Source organism: Ahaetulla prasina, chromosome 8 (assembly GCF_028640845.1).
Source record: "Ahaetulla prasina isolate Xishuangbanna chromosome 8, ASM2864084v1, whole genome shotgun sequence".
Lineage (NCBI taxonomy): Eukaryota > Metazoa > Chordata > Lepidosauria > Squamata > Colubridae > Ahaetulla > Ahaetulla prasina.
Genome location: NC_080546.1, coordinates 93,106,624 through 93,128,479, shown reverse-complemented (window position 1 = coordinate 93,128,479; position 21,856 = coordinate 93,106,624). Strand labels below are relative to the sequence as shown.

The 21,856-nt window shown below is 44.2% G+C and overlaps 1 protein-coding gene across 2 annotated transcripts in view; it reads right to left on the bottom strand.

Moving 5' to 3' along the window:
- The window catches only part of KCNIP4 (potassium voltage-gated channel interacting protein 4), a 390,676-nt gene extending 370,239 nt beyond the window's left edge, over nt 1-20,437 (bottom strand). For both annotated transcript variants that reach the window (XM_058192110.1, XM_058192113.1), the window contains exon 1: nt 20,379-20,437. The gene's annotated coding sequence lies outside the window, so the exon portion shown is untranslated. The remainder of the gene's footprint in view (nt 1-20,378) is intronic.
- Between the last annotated feature and the right edge of the window lie 1,419 nt (nt 20,438-21,856).

Here is a 21,856-nt window from a genome sequence, read left to right as displayed (position 1 = left end):
GACAGTCTAAGAAACCAGAGTCAGGTAGTGCATTCCAGGCATTGGCCACTCTGTTACTGAAGTCATATTTTCTGCAATCAAGTTTGTAGAGGTTCACTTTAAGTTTGTATCTATTGTGTGCTCATGTGTTGTTGTGGTTGAAGCTGAAGTAGTCATTGACAGGTAAGATATTGTGGTAGATAATTTTATGAGCCTTGCTTAAGTCAGATCGAAGGTGGCGTAGTTCTAAGTTTCCTAAGCCTAGAATTTCAAGTCTGGTGGCATAAGATATTTTGTTGTGAGCAGAGGAGTGGAGGACTCTTCTTGTGAAATATTTCTGGACGCGTTCTATTGTATTAATGTCCGATATGCAGTGCGGGTTCCACACAGATGAGCTGTATTCAAGAATTGGTCTAGCAAAGGCTTTGTATGCTCTGGTTAGTAGTTGATATTACCGCAGAAGAAGCTATGCAATATTAGGTTTACAACTCTTTGTTATAAAAAGTTTTTATTGGTCAAAAAAAATTTATGCAAATACATATCAGGTATGGTAAATTTTCATTTTTCTTATACATGATAAGAATTTTACTCAAAATTTTAAACACATACAACAGCCATATGGCAAGCAGGTGATACGAAGTAGCTAAGTTTCAATCTTACAGAATAAGGAAGGGTCAAGAATAATCAGAATATCATACGAAAGAGAATAAGGAAAACCAACACAATACCAAATATCTTTGTCACTTCCTAGTTTTAGATCTCAGAACTCTGGGTTCAGCCTGGCCCAACTCCAGGGCCGCAACAGCGGCAGCCGCCTCCGCCCCATGGTCTATAACCTCCCCTTCTTCAATTCCTGGGTCATCTAAATCCAGGAGGGCTTTGTGTTCCTCCACGTAGGCCGCAGCCTCCATAATTGTACTAATTTTTTCGTAATGCCCTCCCGGAAAATCATCAATCCTCTGGCATCAGCCATCTGAAGCCCACTCCTTCTGGTACAATTTGCTTGATAAAAATAATATTTCTTTCTCATTTCACGTACCTGTCTGGGAATCTGCCTCAGAATGGCTATCTCCCTGCCCCTATAAGTCAGTGCCCCACTCCTATGTTTTCTAAGAATTTCATCTCGCCTCTTTTCACAAATTTGACATGAACCTCTCTAGGAACTGCATGCGTGCGTGCATATTGTGAATTAACTCTATAAACTCGATCCACATCCCAATTCATAAAATCAACACCTCTCCCAAGAAATTCTCCCAACAGTTTAGTCACAACATCTCTCAAGTCTTCTTGGTCCACTTCTTCCAAATTTTGAAACCTAAGAAAATAAGACATTTTATCCATCTGTAGTCCAAGCACAGCATTGCTTGTCGTCTCCCCTCTTTTCTGCACTGGCCGCATCTCACCCTCCAGACCTTCCACTTTCTGCTTATTTTCTGCTGAGACTTGTTGAGTATCCTTTAAATCCTTTTGGATAGTCACAATTTCTGCTCTTATTTCATCCAGTTTCTTGTCCATATTAGATAACTTTTCCAGAATTCTCTCCATTTCTCCAGCAGTTGGTCTCTGACCTTTTGCCATTTAAAAAAAAATTTTTAAAATCCTCAGGCAAGCACAGTATCCTTATAATTTCCTCCGGATCCACCAGGGGGCACTCACAGGAGCAACGAGTCCAGAGTACAGTTAGTCAACCAGGAAGCCGAAGGGAAGTGATGTCATCAAGATTCTCATAGTGAAGGCGGAAGCTGGACGCCACCATTGTTCCCCAGAGGGAGGGGGGGCCTCAAACCCTCCCTCCTAAATTTCTCCATCACCTCTTTCTCCAGAGCTCCACAAAACCGGTAATCTTGTTATTTTAAGTTCTCCTCTCTCCAAAGTGATTCGTACTCCTTCCAGTCGCAGGGGAGAAAAAACCCCCCCGCACTCCGGAGTACTCCACTCACATTTGCCGATATCCCCTTCCCTTCTTCATTCCTCAATTCTTCTCCGTTCCCTGTTCACCACCAGGCTGCTGCAATTATAAATCCAAAGCCCCGGTGTCACCGAGCACAGCGGCCCAGGCGACGACCAAAATAATGGCCGCGGCCTGTGGCCTCCGAACCCCGCCGAGCCTAGGACGCGCCAGCATCGGTCCCCCCAGTCCTGTATATCGGCTGGGAGACCCCTGGCGAGCCGTCCGTGCGGCAGGTGTCCTTTTCGGAACACCTGGCCCCTAAGGGCCTCGGCGGCGGCCGGATTCGGACACTGGAGGCAAGAGAAGCCTTCCAGACGTCCGTTGCCACCGGATACCGGAAGTCGTCCAGGTTTACAACTCTTAAAGCCTTATTGGCGATGTCGTTACAGTGGGCTTTTGCACTTAGATCATTAGAGATGAGTATTCCAAGGTCCTTGACAGAGTGAAGGTCTTGTACATCTCATCTACAAGGTCTTGTTCAAACAAATTATAGCATTTCCTAAAATTAACCCCTTGGTTTACGCCAATTGCCTGATCTTCGGACCTTTCGCCGTGAGCTGAAAACACATTTATTTATTCAAGCGGGACTGGCTTAAAAGTTTTATTAAATTTTATTGGGGCTATGTATGAATTTTAGGGTTTTAAAATTGACTGTTTTAAATTTCGGCCATTTATATAATTATGCTTGGTTTTAAGTTTTTTGTTTTAATGTGTATATTGTATGGTTTTATTACTTGGCTGTACACCGCCCTGAGTCCTTCGGGAGAAGGGCGGTATAAAAATCTAAATAAAACTAAAAAACTAAAACTAAACTCTTATCTCAAGCAAGCCAAAAGGAGAACCTGCAATTAAATTAAAAACAGGAGGCTTATATCCACTCTCATCTTTTCATCAAAACACAGCTTATTGCGTTTTAACGTGTATAATTAATCACATTATCACTCCGCTGAAGTTTTAAAACATGCTGAAATAGTGTCCTCAAAAAAGAATCTGGGGAATCGGATATTGCAAAAGCCTCTGTATTATTTCCTAAACCAGACATTAAACCCATTTGTGGGCATGCAAATTCCGTCATTGTTTTGACTAATTTTAACTACGGCTTCCTTGTCCAGCTTTATCTATGTCTAGCTAAAATGTCAAGGATTTCAGGCAGAATATTCCTGCCATTTCTTCATTTCCTTCAGCCAGCAAAGACAAATGATCTGATTCTCTCAACTCTTTATAGCTAACCATTAGGGGGGAGTGAAGGGAAGGAAAGTTTGCAAAATATATATATGCCATCCTGAGCAGCTCTTACAAAAGCAATCGCTAAAATGGGGAAAGAGCCAAAGATTTGTGTGTCAACGTGTCATTCCTTCTCTACTGCATCAGCAGAGAACAATCTGATGACCGGCAGTTAAAAATGGGTATAATCTACCCTAGGCAAACATTTACTGTAGATTAATTATAAGTGGCTAATTATGGGGCTGGATGGTGGTTTTTATATCTGCACCATTTGCAAAACCGCTACATTTCTTGGTACTCAAACCGAGCACTTCTCTCTTCTTTGTGGGTGTGTTAAATAAAGTGAACGCCGAGGAGAAATAATAGAAAGAGAGAGAGGCAGTGAAATTTTTTCAGATTTTATTCATGCCGTGTAAGATCCAGAACTACATCACCTAGCACTTACACTTTTCCTGTTTTCCAGGGAATAAGAAGATAATCAAGGCTTCCCAGTTAATCAAGTGCCAGGAAGGATTCTGACCTAATCCTAATTTTGTTCATCCTTCCCAGGACCACTGCAATTTTTCTCACTATCATTTCAGATGGGCTACTCAAAGACACTCCAAACATTATTGAAACCTAAACTTTTCTGAGCAAGAGAAAATAAATGGGAAAGCGAGGAAGCGTCACTTCACCAGAGCTGCCCTGGTTTGAACTAGATAACTAAATTACAAAAAAATAAAAAAAAGATGCAATATAAGAGCAGTGTCATCTAATGCAGTGTTTTCAAAAGTGCAGGTCCGTAGGAACTGATTACGGTAGGTATTGAGTGAAAATCCATTCATTGAGTTCTTGGTCGCTTGGCAACTGAGCCTTTAGGGTGGGCAACAGACAGGCTGAGGGAGGAACATTTATTGGGGGGGGAGGTTAACCTTAAAAGTGTTTTTCTTGCTTCAGAGGATTTCAAACTGGAAGCGTATTTGGGATGCTCTTCTAAAGAATCGCATTTTGCTGTTTGAGAATGTGATCTCCAACCAACCCAACTTAGATTCAAAATCACTGTGAATGGAAAAGTCAGATTTGCTTCCAAGCTGACTCCCAGCTCTAATAATAATAATAATAATAATAATAATAATAATAATAATAATAATAATAATAACAACAACAACAACAACAACAACAACAATAACAACAACAACGGGCGTGGCTTAAGATGGGAACCATCAAGAAAGAAACGGAAGGTTTAATACTCGCTGCTCAACAACAAGCACTACAAACTAAGGCCATGAAAGCAAAGATACAAAAATCCACTGACAATCCAAACTGCCGACTTTGCAACAACAAAGTCAAAACTGTTTCACATTTAATATGTAGCAAAATCGCACAAACTGATTACAAAGCTAGACACGACCGAGTTGCTAAATTAATCTACTGGTCATTATGTAAAAAATATGACTTACCTGTATCCAAAAAGTCATGGGAACATAAAGTGGAAAAAGTTATAGAAAATGAGAAGGTGAAGATCTTGTGGGACTTTCGAATACAGACAGATCGTCACTTGGAACACAACACACCAGATATCACAGTTGTGGAAAACTGAAACATACAATTTATTGACATCGCAGTACCAGGAGATGCCAGAGTCAAAGAAAAAGAACTAGAAAAAATCATGAAATATTGCGACCTGGCCATCGAAACTACATGGCTCTGGATGAAACATTTAACAGTGATGCCCATTGTCATCGGGGCACTTGGTACCATGTCCAAGGGTTTTATAATATACATCAACAAATTGCAGTTTCCTGCAATAACACCAGCAGAACTGCAAAAAACTGTGCTACTTGGAACATTGTACATCTTAAGAAGGTTCTTGGTTGATACCTAGGACGCTGGCAACAGTCAATGCTATTTGTGATGTATTTTTAAATGTTCAGTTGACTGAGTTTCCTTTTTAATGAATAAAGGAAATAATAATAATAATAATAATAATAATAATAATAATAATAATAATAATAATAATAATAATAATAATAATAATAATAATAATAGTTAACTGGTATGTGAGAGAATTTTAAATAGCACTTAGACTTATATACCGCTTCATATTGCTTTTACAGTCCTCTATAAGTGGTTTACAGAGTCAGCTTCTTGCCCCCAACAACCTGGGTCCTCATTTTATCATCCTCGGAAGGACAGAAGGCTGAGTCAACCTTGAGCTGGTCAGGATCAAACTCCTGTCCATGGGCAGAGTTAGCCTGCAATGCTGCACTCTAAAAACTGTGCCACCAGGGTGCGTCTAAATTCTCTAAACAATTTTTGTCCCTATAAAAACTTTGGTTCTCTAAAGCAACATTTGCTGGATGAGAACATTTAAGAAAACCCAGGTTTAGAGGAAACTCAGCAACAAAGACTAAAGAATACTAAAACCTGTACTTCATTTTAGCAATTAGTGAGGTGTAGTGTATGATACTGAGAAATTAATCAAAAGAGTGACAAGCAAGTAAGAAAATCCTTGTTGGACTCAGTAGAGGTGACCTCTGCTCCCGTTTTTAGCCTCTGATTTGGAAAATGCCAGGAATCATCATTTTTGCAATTGTATACCTAGAGGGGTCATGCCTCTGTTGCCTTAACAATTGCTGATTACTCTCCATCAATTTATTCCACTCTTAGCTTTAACCACAGATAATCAACATGCAAATACTGTCTTCCCTTTCATTAATAATAATTAATCCTCTTTTGAATCCCTTTGAGCCAACAGGCCAAGTGGCTTAAAAGTGAAGAATAAAACCCAAATATCAATAACTTGTCCGACCCATTTTATGATTTCACACCATCTCAAATAGTCCATCGATCCAGGTTGTTTTTTTCCTGATTTTGATGACAAATAGCATATTTGAGTAAAGGACCCAGCTACAGCGAAGCTTTCTGCCAAATGCTCATAACGGGGGGGATAAGGCTCCTTTTTCTAACGAAGGACTAAAACACAATGTTTTAATCATGCAATAATTCTAAATATAAAAGGGAAGGCAAAGTTTCAAGAGCATATGTTAAAAATTGCCCAAATTCCTATCGTTAACAGCTATATGTACCGGCCAATATTTACAACGGAATTGAAAAGGAAGACTTCACAGGCTCATAAACAGATCTATCCATAAGCTTGTTTGACTTGCTAACAGAGATGGGGTTTTGTTGGAATGGATTAAGCCACTTTTGCATGCCACTTGTTGTAAAAGCTACTAAAGCTACTTGTTGTACCAACCGGTCCCAAGTCATAAACAAAGCGCAGTGGCCAGAGGGAAGCAGCCACATCACGAAGGAGGAACTGGGACCAATCGCCCAGTTCACGTTTCCTTATTCCATTGGTTGGTATTGGAATGAAGACGAAATAAAGAAGGAAGCAGCGTATTCAGTGTATTCTCCTTATTTATGCTTTTTTTTGCTTTTTTTGGCTGGGTCTCCCAGCGTGAACCAACAAACAGAGGCTCTGGAGCTTGGAGGTGGTTTTGATTATTTACTGGGGGGTGAGTGGGGGGAGCACAGAAATAACCACCACAGCCAGAAGCTGCTATTTGCTTGGCGAGCTATAAACCCAGCTCTGTAGTTTTGCTGACCTCCGCTGTTACATTGATTGCAAAAAAACATGTAATGCGTCAACTTCATCTAGAGAATATGCAAAAGGGGTTCTTTTCTTTTCTTTTCTTTTCGTCCAGCTTTGTCGTTGAGCCTGGAGAATAAGAAAAGCTGCCTGCCTGCCTGCCATTTATGGCCTCTGCAAATTCCTTACGAGAATATTGGGCAGAGGTCAATCGGAATAGCGCTGGAAGGGACCTCGGAGGTCTTCTAGTCCAACCCCTTGCTCAAGCAGGAGACTCTCAACCATTTCAGACAAGTGGTTGTCCAGTCTGTTCTTAAAAATCTCCAGCAATGAAGCACCCACTGAAGGCAAACTGTTTTAATGATTAATTGTTTTCAATGTCAAGAAAGTTCTCCTTAATTCTAGGTTGCTTCTCTCCTTGCTTAGTTTCTATCCATTGTTTCTTGCCCTGCCTTCTGGTGCTTTGGAAAATAGCTTGACCTCCTCTTCTTTCTGGCAGCTCCTCAAATACTGGAAGGCTGCTATCATGTCTTCCACATTAGAACTGCAGGAAAAACAATGGCTACCAACCTGCCTTCCATGGAGGACCTGTATACTGCACAAGTCAAAAAGAGGGCTGTGAAAATATTTACAGATCCGTCACATCCTGGACATAAACTGTTTCAACTCCTACCCTCAAAACGATGCTATGGAGCACTGCACACCAGAACAACTAGACACAAGAACAGTTTTTTTCAAGAACGCCATCACTCTGCTAAACAAATAATTCCATCAACACTGTCAAACTATTTACTAAATCTGCACTACTATTAATCTTCTCATTGTTCCCATCACCCATCTCCTTCCACTTATGACTGTATGACTGTAACCTTGTTGCTTGCATTCTTACAATTTATATTGATATTTATTGTTTCCTAGTATGATTCGATTGCTTATTTGTACCCTATGACTATCATCGAGTGTTGTAACTTATTATTCTTGATGAATGTATTTTTAATATAGACCGAGAGCTTATGTACCAAAGACAAATTCCTTGTGTGTCCAATCACACTTGGCCAATAAAGAATTCTATTCTATTCTATTCTATTCTATTCTATTCTATTCTATTCTATTCTATTCTATTCTATTCTATTCTCCCCCTGGTCCTTCTTTTCTCTAGATTGGCCAAACTCAAATCCTGCAACCATTCTTCATATGTTTTAGTCTCCAGGCCTTTGATCATCTTAGTTGCTCTTCTCTGCACTTTTTCTAAAGTCTCAACATCTTTTTGTAACATGGTGACCAAAACAGGATGCAGGAGTCCCGGTGTGGCCTTGACTAAGTCTTTATAAGGAAGTGCTGATACTTCACGTGATCTTGATCCTATGCCTCTGTTTATACAACCTGCATTACTCCAGCATGAGCCCGAAAGCTCGGAAGACAAACCCTCTGATGCTGGTGACTGTCCCAGATTGGATCCTGCGACATTTTTTTTTTTTTGCATTTATATCCCGCCCTTCTCCGAAGACTCAGGGCAGCTTACACTATGTTAGCAATAGTCTTCATCCTATTTGTATATTTATATACAAAGTCAACTTATTGCCCCCAACAATCTGGGTCCTCATTTTACCTCCCTTATAAAGGATGGAAGGCTGAGTCAACCTTGGGCCTGGTGGGACTAGAACCTGCAGTAATTGCAGGCAGCTGTGTTAATAACAGACTGTCTTACTAGTCTGAGCCACAGAGGCCCTGATCCAGGGAGGCGTAGATTTGCCTTCATACATGTTGAATCTCTGGCTTCCAGAGCATTTTTCCCTCCTGCCCCCATGGTACTAAGTGAGCATCAATAGCTGCCTGGAGATCCTGAACACATGCTGGGCTGCAACATAATCTCCTGGATCTCTGGATTTCAGGCGTTCAAGGAACAGACAATCAGGCAGATGGGCGCTGACTGTAAAATCCCACATATTGGACCGCAGCTGTTGCACACCTGATCACCGATATTAATCTACTGAATTTCTTTTTCCTGGGATGGAGAGAAAGGAGAACGGACTCCCTTGCCCTGACTGTCTTTCACGGCACTTATGCGCATTAAGCATAAACGGCATTGCTGAGATTTGAAGTTTTCTTTGCTCTCAGTTCCTTCGGCAAGACGGAGCAAGGATTTTCAGAAATGTTGCTTTACTGTTGTTGTTGTTGTTGTTGTTGTTGGGCATCGCAACAGAGTCCTGGAAGTCTGCCAGAGAATCCTTCTGCCCCTTTCGATGCCAAAGAGACTCAAGGTGGAGTTATTTTGAGTTTCTTCCTCACACCTTGTCCTCTTCCAAGACTGAGTCACCGTTCACTTTCTCTTACTCGCCCGCTTTCTTCAGCAAGGTTACTGCTGTATCCTGTCCTTTGCAGTTTGCAGAAATGTAGACTTGACTCTGGACGCTGGATGTTTGCTCCTGGAGTAAGGGAGACCTTGGCAGAAGAACTGGGAAGCAGTAACCCAGCCAGCCTTCCTCGTTTACCCTTCACAGTCCGAAGTTCTGCACACTATCAAACAAAATCACCATTATTCTCCAAAGCAGGGGTCTCCAACCTTGGTCCCTTTAAGACTTGTGGACTTCAACTCCCAGCTTTGCTGGCTGAGGGACTCTGGGAGTTGAAGTCCACAAGTCTTAAAGGGACCAAGGTTGGAGACCCCTGCTCCAAAGCACCAGATGGCAGGAGAAGAAGCGATGGATGGAAACTAAGCAAGGAGAGAAGCAACCTAGAACTCAGGAGAAACTTCCTAACAGTGAGGATGATTAACCAGCGGAACTGCTTGCCACCAGAGGTTGTAGGTGCTTCATCACTGGAGGTTTGTAAGAGGAGATTGGCCAGTCATTTCTCCAGAATTGTATAGGGTGCCCTGCTTGAGAAAAGGGTTGGACTAGAAGACCTCCAAGGTCCCTTTATTCTAACAATCTCCTTCTTTCTTCCCATTGATGGAGAAGGCACATGGCAGCCTTCCGTGGACGGTTTGTTTGTGCGTGGAAAATCCTATCTAGATCCTTGGTGGTGGAGAGACCACTGCATCGATTGTAGCCAGGCTCCTTCTGTTTCACTTTTACAAAACAGGGTCTTTCTCCACAGCTAAGAAATCCCAAGCCATTGGATTTAGGCCATTCAATCTTAGAAGCAAAATAATTTGACTCGTCTCGATCAGAAATCAGGCAGGATTCTTCCACCAGCATCTCTATCTTTGCTGCTTCTTCTTCTCCCCTTTGGGGCTGCTGTATCAGTAGGTTTGATGAGTAAGAACTATTATTCACTGAGGCAGCAAATGGAAAGAAGACACAACTATTATTTGTGCAGAAAAAGAACAGAAGGCAATAGTAATCACGACAAAGGAGCAAGAAGGAAGCCCACCATCATAATAGAAAAAATATTGTCTTTAAAATAAATGCTAGGATACATGGCTGTAAAAAAGGATGGGATGGGAAGGGAAGGGAAGGGAAGGGAAGGGAAGGAGGAAGAAGGGAAGGGAAGGGAAGGGAAGGGAAGGGAAGGGAAGGGAAGGGAAGGAAGGAAGGAAGGAAGGAGGAAGGAAGAAGGAAGGAAGGAAGGAAGGAAGGAGGAAGAAGGAAGGAAGGAAGAGAAGGGAAGAGAAGGGAAGGGAAGGGAGGAAGGAAGAAGGGAAGGGAAGGAAAAGAAAGGAAAGGAAAGGAAAGGAAAGGAAAGGAAAGGAAAGGAAAGGAGGAAGAAGGGAAGGGAAGGGAAGGGAAGGGAAGGGAAGGGAAGGGAAGGGAAGGGAAGGGAAGGAAAGGAAGAGAGAGAGAACAATGATGAGTGGGGAAAAAAATAAATGAACTGTATCTGCAAGGGAGAATCTGCCAGAAGGAGAAACATTCAAAAAGACCATGGGCAACAATGAGATTTTGTGAAGAAGCAAATACATTATTCTGTCTTTCTGTGCAGTTTCTACAATTTTACTGTTTACGCAAAAAGCTGTGATTGGATGATGAGTCCCAAGAGCCCCTCTGATCTAGGAATAAATCTGTATCTCCCTTCCACCATATTACAGGTATCAGCACTCGGATATTATTGAGAGAGGTGGCTCTTTTGAAACTGAACTCTAGAAGTAGATCTTGGAGGAGAAATTTGAATCAGGAAAAAACGAAACTGTTGAATTCAACACGATTAGAGAAAATCAATTCAACAGTGGACACAAGGAAAAATTGCGACTTCTGTTTTGCGCAGATGCAAAGCAATATTAGTTCGATGCTTCTCTTAGCCTGAGTTTGTGTGCCAAGAGTTTCTTCTGGAAGCAGCCTTGATAATAAGTCGCAGAATTGATCCACCTAAAGTCTAAAGTCCCGTACAAGAAAAAACTTTTAGCACTTAAGACCACTGGCGATATCAAACAGCAGAGAGAATGTGCTTCCCCAACATACGAAAAATAAAGATGGCTAAGAAGGTACGCTCACTGACAAAGCAACTCATCCGAAATTCAAGACTGTAGGAATCTCACCAGGTGACACCACCTGCTCCAGCTTGAGCTACAGTAGTAGCCAAAATTGTGGAAACCTTTCAGGAAAAGTGTATTTTTGAGGTTTGATGGCTAATAACACTACTTTTTTTTTTTTTTTGGAGTTTCAAGATAATCCTATTCCACTGCTGGAATGGCCTGGGAATAGCCCAGATCTTCACCCAATTGAAAATCTATGGAGCCGACTAAAGAAACTGGTTAGTCAGAACTTGCAACCCAGCAATAAAACCCAGATTGATAGAAGCCATCATTCCATCTCGGTTTCACATGAGAACAGCTGCAGAGCTCAAAGACTTGCTTCACTCCATGGGAAGACGTTGTAAGGCCGTAATTCATGCTAAAGGTGATCCAACGAAGTATTAACTGACACGGGGATCATTTTTGTATATCTCATTTTTTCTACGTGTTTCACTTTTCTTCTTTATACTATAACTGCTATTCTAATAGCAAATCCTTCCTAAACATTATTGCATGACATTCTTGATTAAATTAATTTTCCATTGATATATAATTTTATGGTACTATTCAAAAAAAAAAAGTGGTGTTATTAGCTAGTTTTAGAAAATACACTTTTCCCAAAAGGTTTCCACAATTTTGGCCACTCCTATATTTCAACCTGAAGAGACAAACTAGGTTTTGGTGCAACTTGGCTAGAAGACAACTTGGGGATTGGCTGGTGGCCTTCTCATCTTATGAACTAGTCAAAGGCTGTGGCTAGACTGGAAAACGCAGATGGCCCTCGACTTACAACAGTTCACTTAAGGATCATTTGAAGTTACAAAGTCACTGGGAAAAAAGCGACTTACGACCATTTTTCACACTTATGACCATGGTGGTATCCCCGTGGTCACAAGATTTACATTTGAATGCTTGGCAACCGATGTAGGACCGTTGCAGCATCCAGGGGTCATGTGATTCCCCCTTTTTGCGATGAGCCAAGTCAACAGGGAATCTGGATTCACTTAACGACCACCTGACTAAGTTAACAAGTGCAGGGATTCACTTAGCAACCGTGGCAAGAAAAGTCGTAAAAGGGAGGAAAACCTCAGTTACCAATGGTCTCACTTAGCAACCGAAATTCTGGGCTCAATTTTGTGGTCGTAAGTCAAGGATTACCTGTAGCAGTAACAGCCAAAGAAGAAGAGCCTCTGGGCCTCTGGTGGCTCAGCAGACTAAGTTTGTCTGTTATTAACACAGCTGCTTGCAATTACTGCAGGTTCAAGTCCCACCAGGCCCAAGGTTGACTCAACCTTCCATCTTTTATAAGGTAGGTAAAATGAGGACCCAGATTGTTGGGGGCAATAAAAGTTGACTTTGTATATAATATACAAATGGATGAAGACTATTGCTTAACACTGTGTAAGCCGCCCTGAGTCTTCGGAGAAGGGTGGGATATAAATTCAAATTAAAAAAAAAGAGGAAAAGGAAGAGTAGACTTCCATGTTGTTGCCAAGAAGACAACCAAGTTGTCATCTGGAGACACTCTACTCCTGCAACTTATAAAAACTTAAATTCGGATTACCGTATTTTTCAGAATATAAGATGCATTTTAGTTTTGGGGAAGGAAAATAAGAAAAAAAATTCCACCTCTGCCTACCAGCATCCATTGGTATTCATCTGGCTAGTGTCCTGTCGGTGTGTGAGAAAATTGAGGGTTGTTTGGAAACTGAAACAGTATTCGTTGTGTGAGCAACAAGGAAGGCGACAGCAAGGAGCCTGGGCGTAGCTTAGCTCTGCAGCTCTGAGTCTGTGCTGAACTAGTCTGCTGCTCAAAACTAAAACTGAAACTCCTCTCCTCTGCTTGTGTTTTGTTTGTATTTACTACCAGGTTGGAAAACCTGCTTTTGGTATTGTATATTTACTTCATGTGTTATATTATATATAAAGAGAAGGTATTGAATCCTGCTGAATCAGTTACTTGTGTGTGCTTTCTGGATGTGACTGCTGCTGCAAACTCTGACGCGTCCTTGAAGCAAATAGCGAACAGCCAGCTTTGCTTCAGCACATTATTGAAGCCTGATTCAGCACGAATAGCTGACTGGCGGGTGGATCGGCCTCCCGGAATGCCCCCAATCAGCTGTTCCAGGCTGTGGGGATTGCCACAGACCATCACGGCCTCTGTGCCTCACATTTTTGACCTCACGGGTGGGGCTACATTCAGTGTATAAGACGCACCCAAATTTTCACTCTCTTTTGGGGTGGGAAGTGTGTCTTATACTCTGAAAAATACGGTATATTCCTGGCGGGAGTCGTCATTTGTTTTAAAACCCTGCAAAACTCAATGTCTTCAATGAGAGTAAAGGTCAAGTCCATGATCATCGTAAGTCCAGAGAAAGCCATTCCTTGCTGGGGCATTTGGTTTCTTCCTACGACTTCCTATTTTTCCTTTGGGAAAAGACGAATGCGAGAGAACAATCCATCCATTCCGGTGACAGAGGACAGATTGCCAAAATTGTAACCCACAGAACATGAAGGGGTTTGGGATGTTCTAGAACCGTGATGGCGAACCTATGGCATGCGTGCCCACAGGTGGCACATGAAGCCCTCTCTACGGGCAGGCAAGCCATCACCCAGCTCAGCTCCACTGCACAGGCTCCAGCGCTTCCCGCCAGCCGATTTTCAGGTCTCTGCCCTGCAAGCGGGAGACAAGCGTGCATGAGGGGGGGTTACCTTTCTCCTCACTTTCTGCTCCCCATGTCTTCCCAGATCTCTGGACAGTCCCCTCCCACCCCTGTTTTGGAAGGCGAGGCTTCCCCGCCCCAGCACTGTTTTGGGATGTGAGGCCAAAAAGGGGGGGGTCACGCGCATGCATGGGGGGGAGCAGGGGCTTCCATGCGCATGTGCAGGGAGTCACGCACACATTGTTGTGCCTCGTCCCCCCTCCTCTCCTCAGCCGGGCCCCTCCCGTCTCCTCCCGGGCCTGTTATCAGACTCGGAGTCTGATAATGAAGATGAACGGCCTGTCATGCCTCTAGCCCCCGGCCCTGGCCCCATGCCCTGACAGGATGTCAGGAATGAACAAACAAACCTCACTCCTACAGCGTGTGAGCAGGGAGCCAGCCACGTGCTGGAATTACCGGCAGCAGATCCACCTGAAGAGAATTCACAGTGGGAGGATCCTCGCTTCTGGAGATCTGAAAGGCGACGCCAGCAGAAGGAAGGGAGGGGCAGGCCTGGATAAATGCTGAGTCATGGAGCCACACCCCACAGCCTATATAAAGGACCTGCTTGTGGCATTCCAACCTTGATTCAAGCAAAGTCTCATCTAGTTTGCTGAAGTCACAACTTGGATTCCTGCCTGCCCTGAGAAACCTGGAAGGAATTTGGCAAAGCTGCAGAGGCTTCGTTGCCCCGCTTGATACGGACTTCCTGGGCCCGGTCGTCGGAGGGGGAGGGGGACACGACACACATCTGCAGGGGAGGGGCATGCAGGAGGGGCATTGCATTATGGGTGTAGGCAGGCACGTGTACGTGACAGCGCGCGCATGCACACTTTTGGCACCCGAGGAAAAAACGGTCAGCCATCACTGTTCTAGAATCTGCTTTTGGTCTCCCAAGAAGAAGCACACTAGGCAGCACTTCGCATGAAATCGTATTTAAGCTTTTTGCCATTCAACTTGCCTTGCTTGTAGGATTTTCCTCTACGGATGCAAAATGCAATTCGATAGCCATACTTGTCGACTGCTGGGTTTCCTATCATGATGACAGGTAATAAATATATCACGAAAATGTCAAAACTCACAGGAAAGTAAGATGGGGAGCATTGCAAACCGACTTAACATTTGAGCAATAAAGAACATAAAGAATAATACCTTATGCCACCAGACTTGAAATCCTGGGTTTAGAAAACTTAGAACTACGCCGCCTTCGACATGACCTGAGTTTAACTCATAAAATCATCTACTACAATGTCCTTCCTGTCAAAGACTACTTCAGCTTCAGTTGCAACAATACACGAGCACACAATAGATTTAAGCTTAATGTTAACCGCTCCAATCTCGATTGCAGAAAATATGACTTTAGTAACAGAGTTGTTAATGCCTGGAACGCACTACCTGACTCTGTGGTCTCTTCCCAAAATCCCCAAAGCTTTAACCAAAAACTGTCTACTGTTGACCTCACCCCATTCCTAAAAGGTCTGTAAGGGACGTGCATAAGAGCACAAATGTGCCTACCGTTCCTGTCCTAATGTTCTCTTGGATTGTATACAATTTCATATAGTTATTACATATTCATGCTTATATATATGCTTATATATTGTATAGTTATTTCGTGCTTATGCTTATATATACTGTTGTGACAAAAATTAATAAATAAAAATAAATAAACATGGCAACCTTATTAGGCTTATCTCAGCGTGGATGGAGCCCCTTGTGAAAAACATCATACTTAGAGGCATAACCTCGGAGGAAACACGTGCCTGGCTTGTATTAACTAATCGGAAATATTCCAAGGAAACCAGCCTCAAATCTTTTTCACTGCCCACATGCCAGCCTCCTGCCCAGGTCCTTGGCTGACCCTCCATGTTCGAGAAACCCATTCGGAAAATAAAAGGACCGTCTTCTTTAATAAGTCAACACTTCTGAATAAAAACTATAAAGCAAAACATATCCAAGAGAGGCTTCCGTTGAAATGCCCTCGCAGATAGTCCTCGACTTACAGCCGTTTGTTTAGTGACCGTTCGGAGTTACGACGGCACTGGAAAAAAAGTGAATTATGACCATTTTTCACATTTATGACTTTTGCAACATCCCCGTGGCCGCATGATCATTGGCATCTGGTTCATACTTATAACACATTACTCACTTAACAGCAGCAGTGATTCACTTACCGACTGTGACAAGAAAGGTCATAAAATGAGACAGAACTCTCTTAACTCCTGCCTTGCTTAGCAGCAGAAATTTCAAGCTACATTGTGGTCATAAGTCAAGGACTATCTCTAGTTGCCCTAAATGCAAATCACTGACAATAATCAGGTCAATTCTGATTGCTCAGCATTTAAAAGCATTTATTAGCAGGGTTATGCAGTTCTTCCCTGAATTCCAGTCAGCAAAAAATATAAAATGCAACACACCCTTGAAATGTGGCATTAGGAACCGATTCCTAATTCTCCATAAGCTTTCTACCCCCAAGAAATATATAGAAACAAAGCTATCACTGCCAATGAAACTCGTGTTAATATTTCAATCTCCTCCTATATGTGTGACTGATACAGAATTTATAAGATTCTGGAATATTTTTGAGTTGGTGACCATCTTTAATCAGTGGGGACCTTCAACATATCTGTCAAATGTTTTAAATACATTTTAGCATCAAGTCCTGGATTCACAGATTAAGAGGAATTTCTCCGGTGAATTAAATTCTGTAAGAGCATATTCATTATTGTATGTTGCTTATGAAAACATTGAATAAAAATAGATTCAACCTTATTCATTTACAGTCATGGAAAACAAGTTTTCAAAAGTCTGATACGTTCATATATTGTGCATACACATTACCGATATTCCTCTACGCTCAATCTTTGTTACGAAAGCCAATCGGAAAAAAATCCACTCCCTCCCTGACCAAAACTTCAGGAAAATAAGAAAAGACAAATAAGAGACTCAAAAGATCATCACCCCCCATTGTCTTAGCAACATCTTTAGCTCGACTTTCAAACAAATATGCTTCATTTCATTTTTGTTTTTCTTAAAAATGCCTTTAAAGCTGGAAAAAAAATTGAAAAGCACATTGCAATGAGGAAGAATCATGTGAGAAATATGACCACACACAATCACAGCATTTTCTAAAATATTTTTGGAATTTAATAGGGGGTGGGAGAGAGCCAAAGCTGTGAAACAGATGGTCTTCGTTAAAAATAAAATAAAATAAAATGTTATCCCAAACATGAAGTGGGTGCTTAAGTAGCCTGGCCTGTAGACTTAGCTTTGAAAGCTTTCTGCAACGCTTAGGAAAGGATCCTAATATTTTGGGAATAGATTCATGGCTGTGCCTTTGTGCAGAAAGAGGCATATCCACCTGCCACAGGTGTTTGTGGGACCTCCAGATACAATGAACCTATAGTCACCATTTTCTCTGTTTCCTGGCTTCAACCCAGTGCCTCAATTTTCTACCCCACTCAGCCACGGTTGCGCAGTTCTTTCCATGTGAAGGACATTAGAGACAGCAAAAAGTGACACATAATCCAAGTTGATAATTGGTAGAACATCAACTTAAAACAATATTAGAAAACCAGTCTTTATATTTAGGAAGCGATGGTCATCTTTTTTTTTTCTTGTAAAATTCCAACATCAGAAGCTCAGAGAAGGATGTAGCAACTCTATCAGGGCGTTTTTTACAGGAAGCATGTTTTGTGTCACTATGGACGCGTTAAACCCCAATGCAATCCCCCCCCCCCCCAAAAAAAAAAAAATTGAAGCAAGCATTCCACCAGGGCACATTTTAGGCCTACAGAAACATCCAGTATCAATCCAATGGATCTTCAGGACAGGAATGGATTAATGGTTTCAACCATCTAAATCCGTGTTTCTCAAACTTTGCAACTTTAAGATATGTGCCCTTTAAGTTCCAGAATTCCCCAGCCAACATGGCCGGCTGGGAAATAGCAAGAGAGGGAGAGTTGAACTCTACGCATCTTAAAAGTTGGCAAGCCTGAGAAACGCTCTCCTCTCATTGTTAAGGGCATGAACATGCTAGCGAGCTCTACAAATCCTCTGGTCCTTTTTTTTATACCTCTTGACATGAAAGCCAAATTGCCACATCTCCTACATTGGCACAAAATAGAAAAATAACCGCATGCCTGCAAGGATTGGTGTGTTTTTTTTGGCAAAGATTAATTCTTTGTGAAAAACCTGTAGAAAAAGCCTGCTTGTGTAAGCAGCAACACTGTACAGCTGTTGTCTTCCTAAAAGTTCTCAAACAGCCAAGGAACCCTCCAGCAAAGCTGCCGGGGGAATTCTGGGAGTTGAAGTCCTCCAGGCTTAAAGTTGCCAAAGTTGGAGAGCCCTGCTCCAGAGAGAAGAGACACGGGGTAGATCACTTGAAATTTCCCCCTTTCTTTGACTGAGATTCCTGTCCAATCCTTATGGAAATGCTGGTCCTTTTCTTCTCTCATTAATGTCTAAGTCTGCACTACTAGTAATCTTCTCATCGTTCCCATCACCCATCTCCTCCCACTGATGACTGTAACCTTGTTGCTGGTATCCTTACGATTTATATTGACTGTTTCCTAGTATGATTTGATTGCTTATTTAGTATCCTATGACTATCACTAAGTGTTGTATCTTAAGATTCTTGATGAATGTATTTTTTTTATGTACACTGAGAGCGTATACACCAAAGACAAATTCCTTGTGTGCCCAATCACACTTGGCCAATAAAGAATTCTATTCTATTCTATTCTATTCTATTCTATTCTATTCTATTCTATTCTATTCTATTCCATTCCATTCCATTCCATTCCATTCCATTCCATTCCATTCCATTCCATTCCATTCTTATACTTTTTTATTCTATTCTATTCTTATTCTTTGGGCATCAGGGACCTTCTGCCTGTTGTGAGGTGTGTGTTTGCAGAGTAGCCTAGCCTACAGAAATGTAGCAAGCCTGTTTTGTTGTTTTGTTTTTTCTTGGTGTGGAAGTCAAAACTGCGTCTTCACGCCCTGACAGTCGGGTAACAGGAAAGACAGCCAGCACTTCCAACTGAAATGATGGTTGAACTGCAATTTTCTTCGAAAATAATAATAATTCGAAACAGGGTTTATGGCTGGCCTATTTTGAACTATACAACTATGTACCTATCATTGTATTGCTCTTCCTTTCATTTATAAATTTAGTATATCCATGCGAAGTTTTCCACGGCAATTTTCTGGGATAGTGGGAAGTATCCATGCAATAAGTAGAATATCAAGCGAGCAGGAAAAATTCACTCTTCCTCCCATCGTGAAGAGTTAAATGAAGTTATCCCGCATTTGGATATGGTTCTTAATGACGCAGGTTGCTTGAGGTCGATCCTCTAATTTCCCCATGATACAAGCAAGATACTCGGGCGCCCACAAGCAACAGGAAACTAAAACAAATAATGCTCTAATCCCCACTTCATTTATTTCAAATCAAGTCCTGGGGATTTGGTTGAAAATCAGGTTCTCGTTTCCCTATTTCCTTGATGGGCTTTTAAGCTCAACATTTGCTGTAAATTTAATCCCTTATGGTTGGAAAGCATCTCTTGTAACAGGCCGAAACTCAGCACCGAAGTTCTCCATCCTGCCTGCCCAGCAGAATTAACCACACACCCTTCAGTCTCCCAGCCCAAAGTCAGGACCCCCAGGATCCAAAAGTCTGATGAAGACCTGCTCCCACCTGAAGGCTCCTGCACCCTCCTCCACTATCTCCCCCTGGGACTGAAGAAAAGAGCGCAAAATATTTCCTCAACTTCTTTGAGTTTGGCCGGCTCAAGGATTCTCCTCTGGAATCGGCGGGCATCGCTTTAGGGGATGGATGCCAGCTCTCCAGCACCCAGGCGCGCTTGCCCAAAAGTGCACCTAGCTGAATTGAGGCTACCCGCCACTAATCGAAACCAGGCAGCCTTTGGACTCAAAGCGGGAGCCCGCCGGGTCGCTGGAAACCATCCGAGGCCACCACGCCTGAAGGCGCACAGACGCCGTATATTCCTCCTCCGTTGAAACCGGGAGGTGTGTGTGTGGGGGGGTGGACTTTCCCACTAGCAGAAAGTGGAAGCGATGGGGGAGTGGGTGACGGAAGGAGTCGTTCCCCCACCCCCCACCCCCCACTGCCTGGATAAACGCCCCTCCCGGCACCAGAGCATCCTGGCCACCGAGAAGTGGCAACCCTGGTTGCAAAGGCGACCGAGGAGGATGGGAGCTGCCCAAGGGCCGGGTTGACCTGCCCACCGCTTCTCTCCGGAAGGCAAACCTGCCCCACCTCGCCCACCCCCCAAAAAACACGCCCCCCCCCTCCGGTGGCACCCTTAGCGCTCATCCAGGCTGCCACCGAGGCGGCGCAAAAGCAAAGCGCAGCTGGCCGGGCCGGGCGCGTAAAGTTGGCTCCTGGTTGCGGCTTAAGAAGGAAAAGCAGAAGGGTACCAGCCAGTTTCTCGCAGCCCGTCCTCCCCCCGGCCCCGGGCCGAAACCCCCTACCGCCGCTGGAGCTGGCTTCCTCCAGCTGTGCCGAGATGCTGGCCACTCTGCGGACACTCATGGCGGGAGGGCGGGAGGGCGAGCGAGCTCCGAAGGGGCGCCGCCGGCTCAGCGCTGCTTTCCCGAGCTTTGGCGGCCGCTCAGCCTCCCGAGCGGGGCCGGGGGCCAGTCCGGCGCGCGCCCCTCCCAACACCTGCTGCTGCTGCCGCTGCTTGGCGGGCACGCGCCCGGGCAGGCGGCGGGGGAGTTGCTTCCTCTCTCCAGGCTGCAGTTGTTGCTTCCAAGGCGGCTCGAATTCCTGGCCGGGGACGCGTGCACGGAGGTCCCCACGTTACGCCTGCACGGGAAGGTCTCCTCCGCGGCTTGAGAAGTCGCCCACGATGCCGGGAAACCGAGGCGGGGAAGGATGGCGGGAGCGGGAGGCGATCCAAAGCCAGCCAAAAATCCGAGGAAGAGTTGCGGGAAGGAGGCAAAGGCTGCGCGCCCAGGCGGGAAGGAGACTCTCCCGGTTGAATTCCCTTCCCTGGATCCGCGGTGGCCCGTTGGGGGTCCTGGCAGGAAGGAGCTTCTGCAAAGTCCCGCGACTGAAGCGGCGTGAAGCTCGGCCTCCAGCGCTTGCAAAACCCGCCGAGCCGAAAACGGGAAAAGCGCAACTCCCTGAAGGTGTTTCTAGCACCGCGCTGCCTTTGGGCTGCCGCGCCGGCCAATCTGTCCCCGACCCGCGTTGCGTGGACCTCCTGGTCCCTTCTCTCTACTCATCCAGCTGATGCCCAACCTCCTCGTGGAAATCGAGCCACCGCAAGAGCGCAAGAACGTGTAGCTTTAAGCGCAACGGTAGCGCAAGAGGCGAGGCGCAGAGGGGGCCGCTTTCGGGAAGAGCCAAATCCGGCGCTGCAGGGATTCCCTCCGCCAAAGGGGCTCCTGGATCGCAGCCGTTCCTCGCCCCTTCCTTGCTCCCACCCATGGTTCCTTCCTCGCCCCCCCCCCCACTCCAGGGTCTGTGTGGAGATTCTCAGCCATCCAGGTTATGGTTGTCCCTAAGATGCTTTTGGGATCCCTTTAGGGCAGGGGTGTCCAAACGTGGCCCCTTGAAGAGTGGTGGACTTCAACTCCCAGAATTCCCCAGACAGCAGGAGCTATAAATATGAGCAAGTTGCTGGCTGGGGAATTCTGGGAGTTGAAGTCCACCACTCTTCAAGGGGCCACGTTTGGCTATCCCTGCTTTAGGGGGACAACCATGACCTGGATGGCTGAGAACCTCCATAGACCTTTAGCTGTGCACTTCGAGATGAAGCCCCTTCCAACAGTATGGGAATATGAACGGATTTCCACAAAAATTGCAGGCTACAGGAACCATTCATGCTTCAGTTTGTGATGGGAGACAACACACGTTCATCCACAACCACCTGCGCTTGCTTTCCCCAGGGAAGGGACACAGGGCGGAGGGGAACATCCTGCAGAAAGCACAGATCCACAAC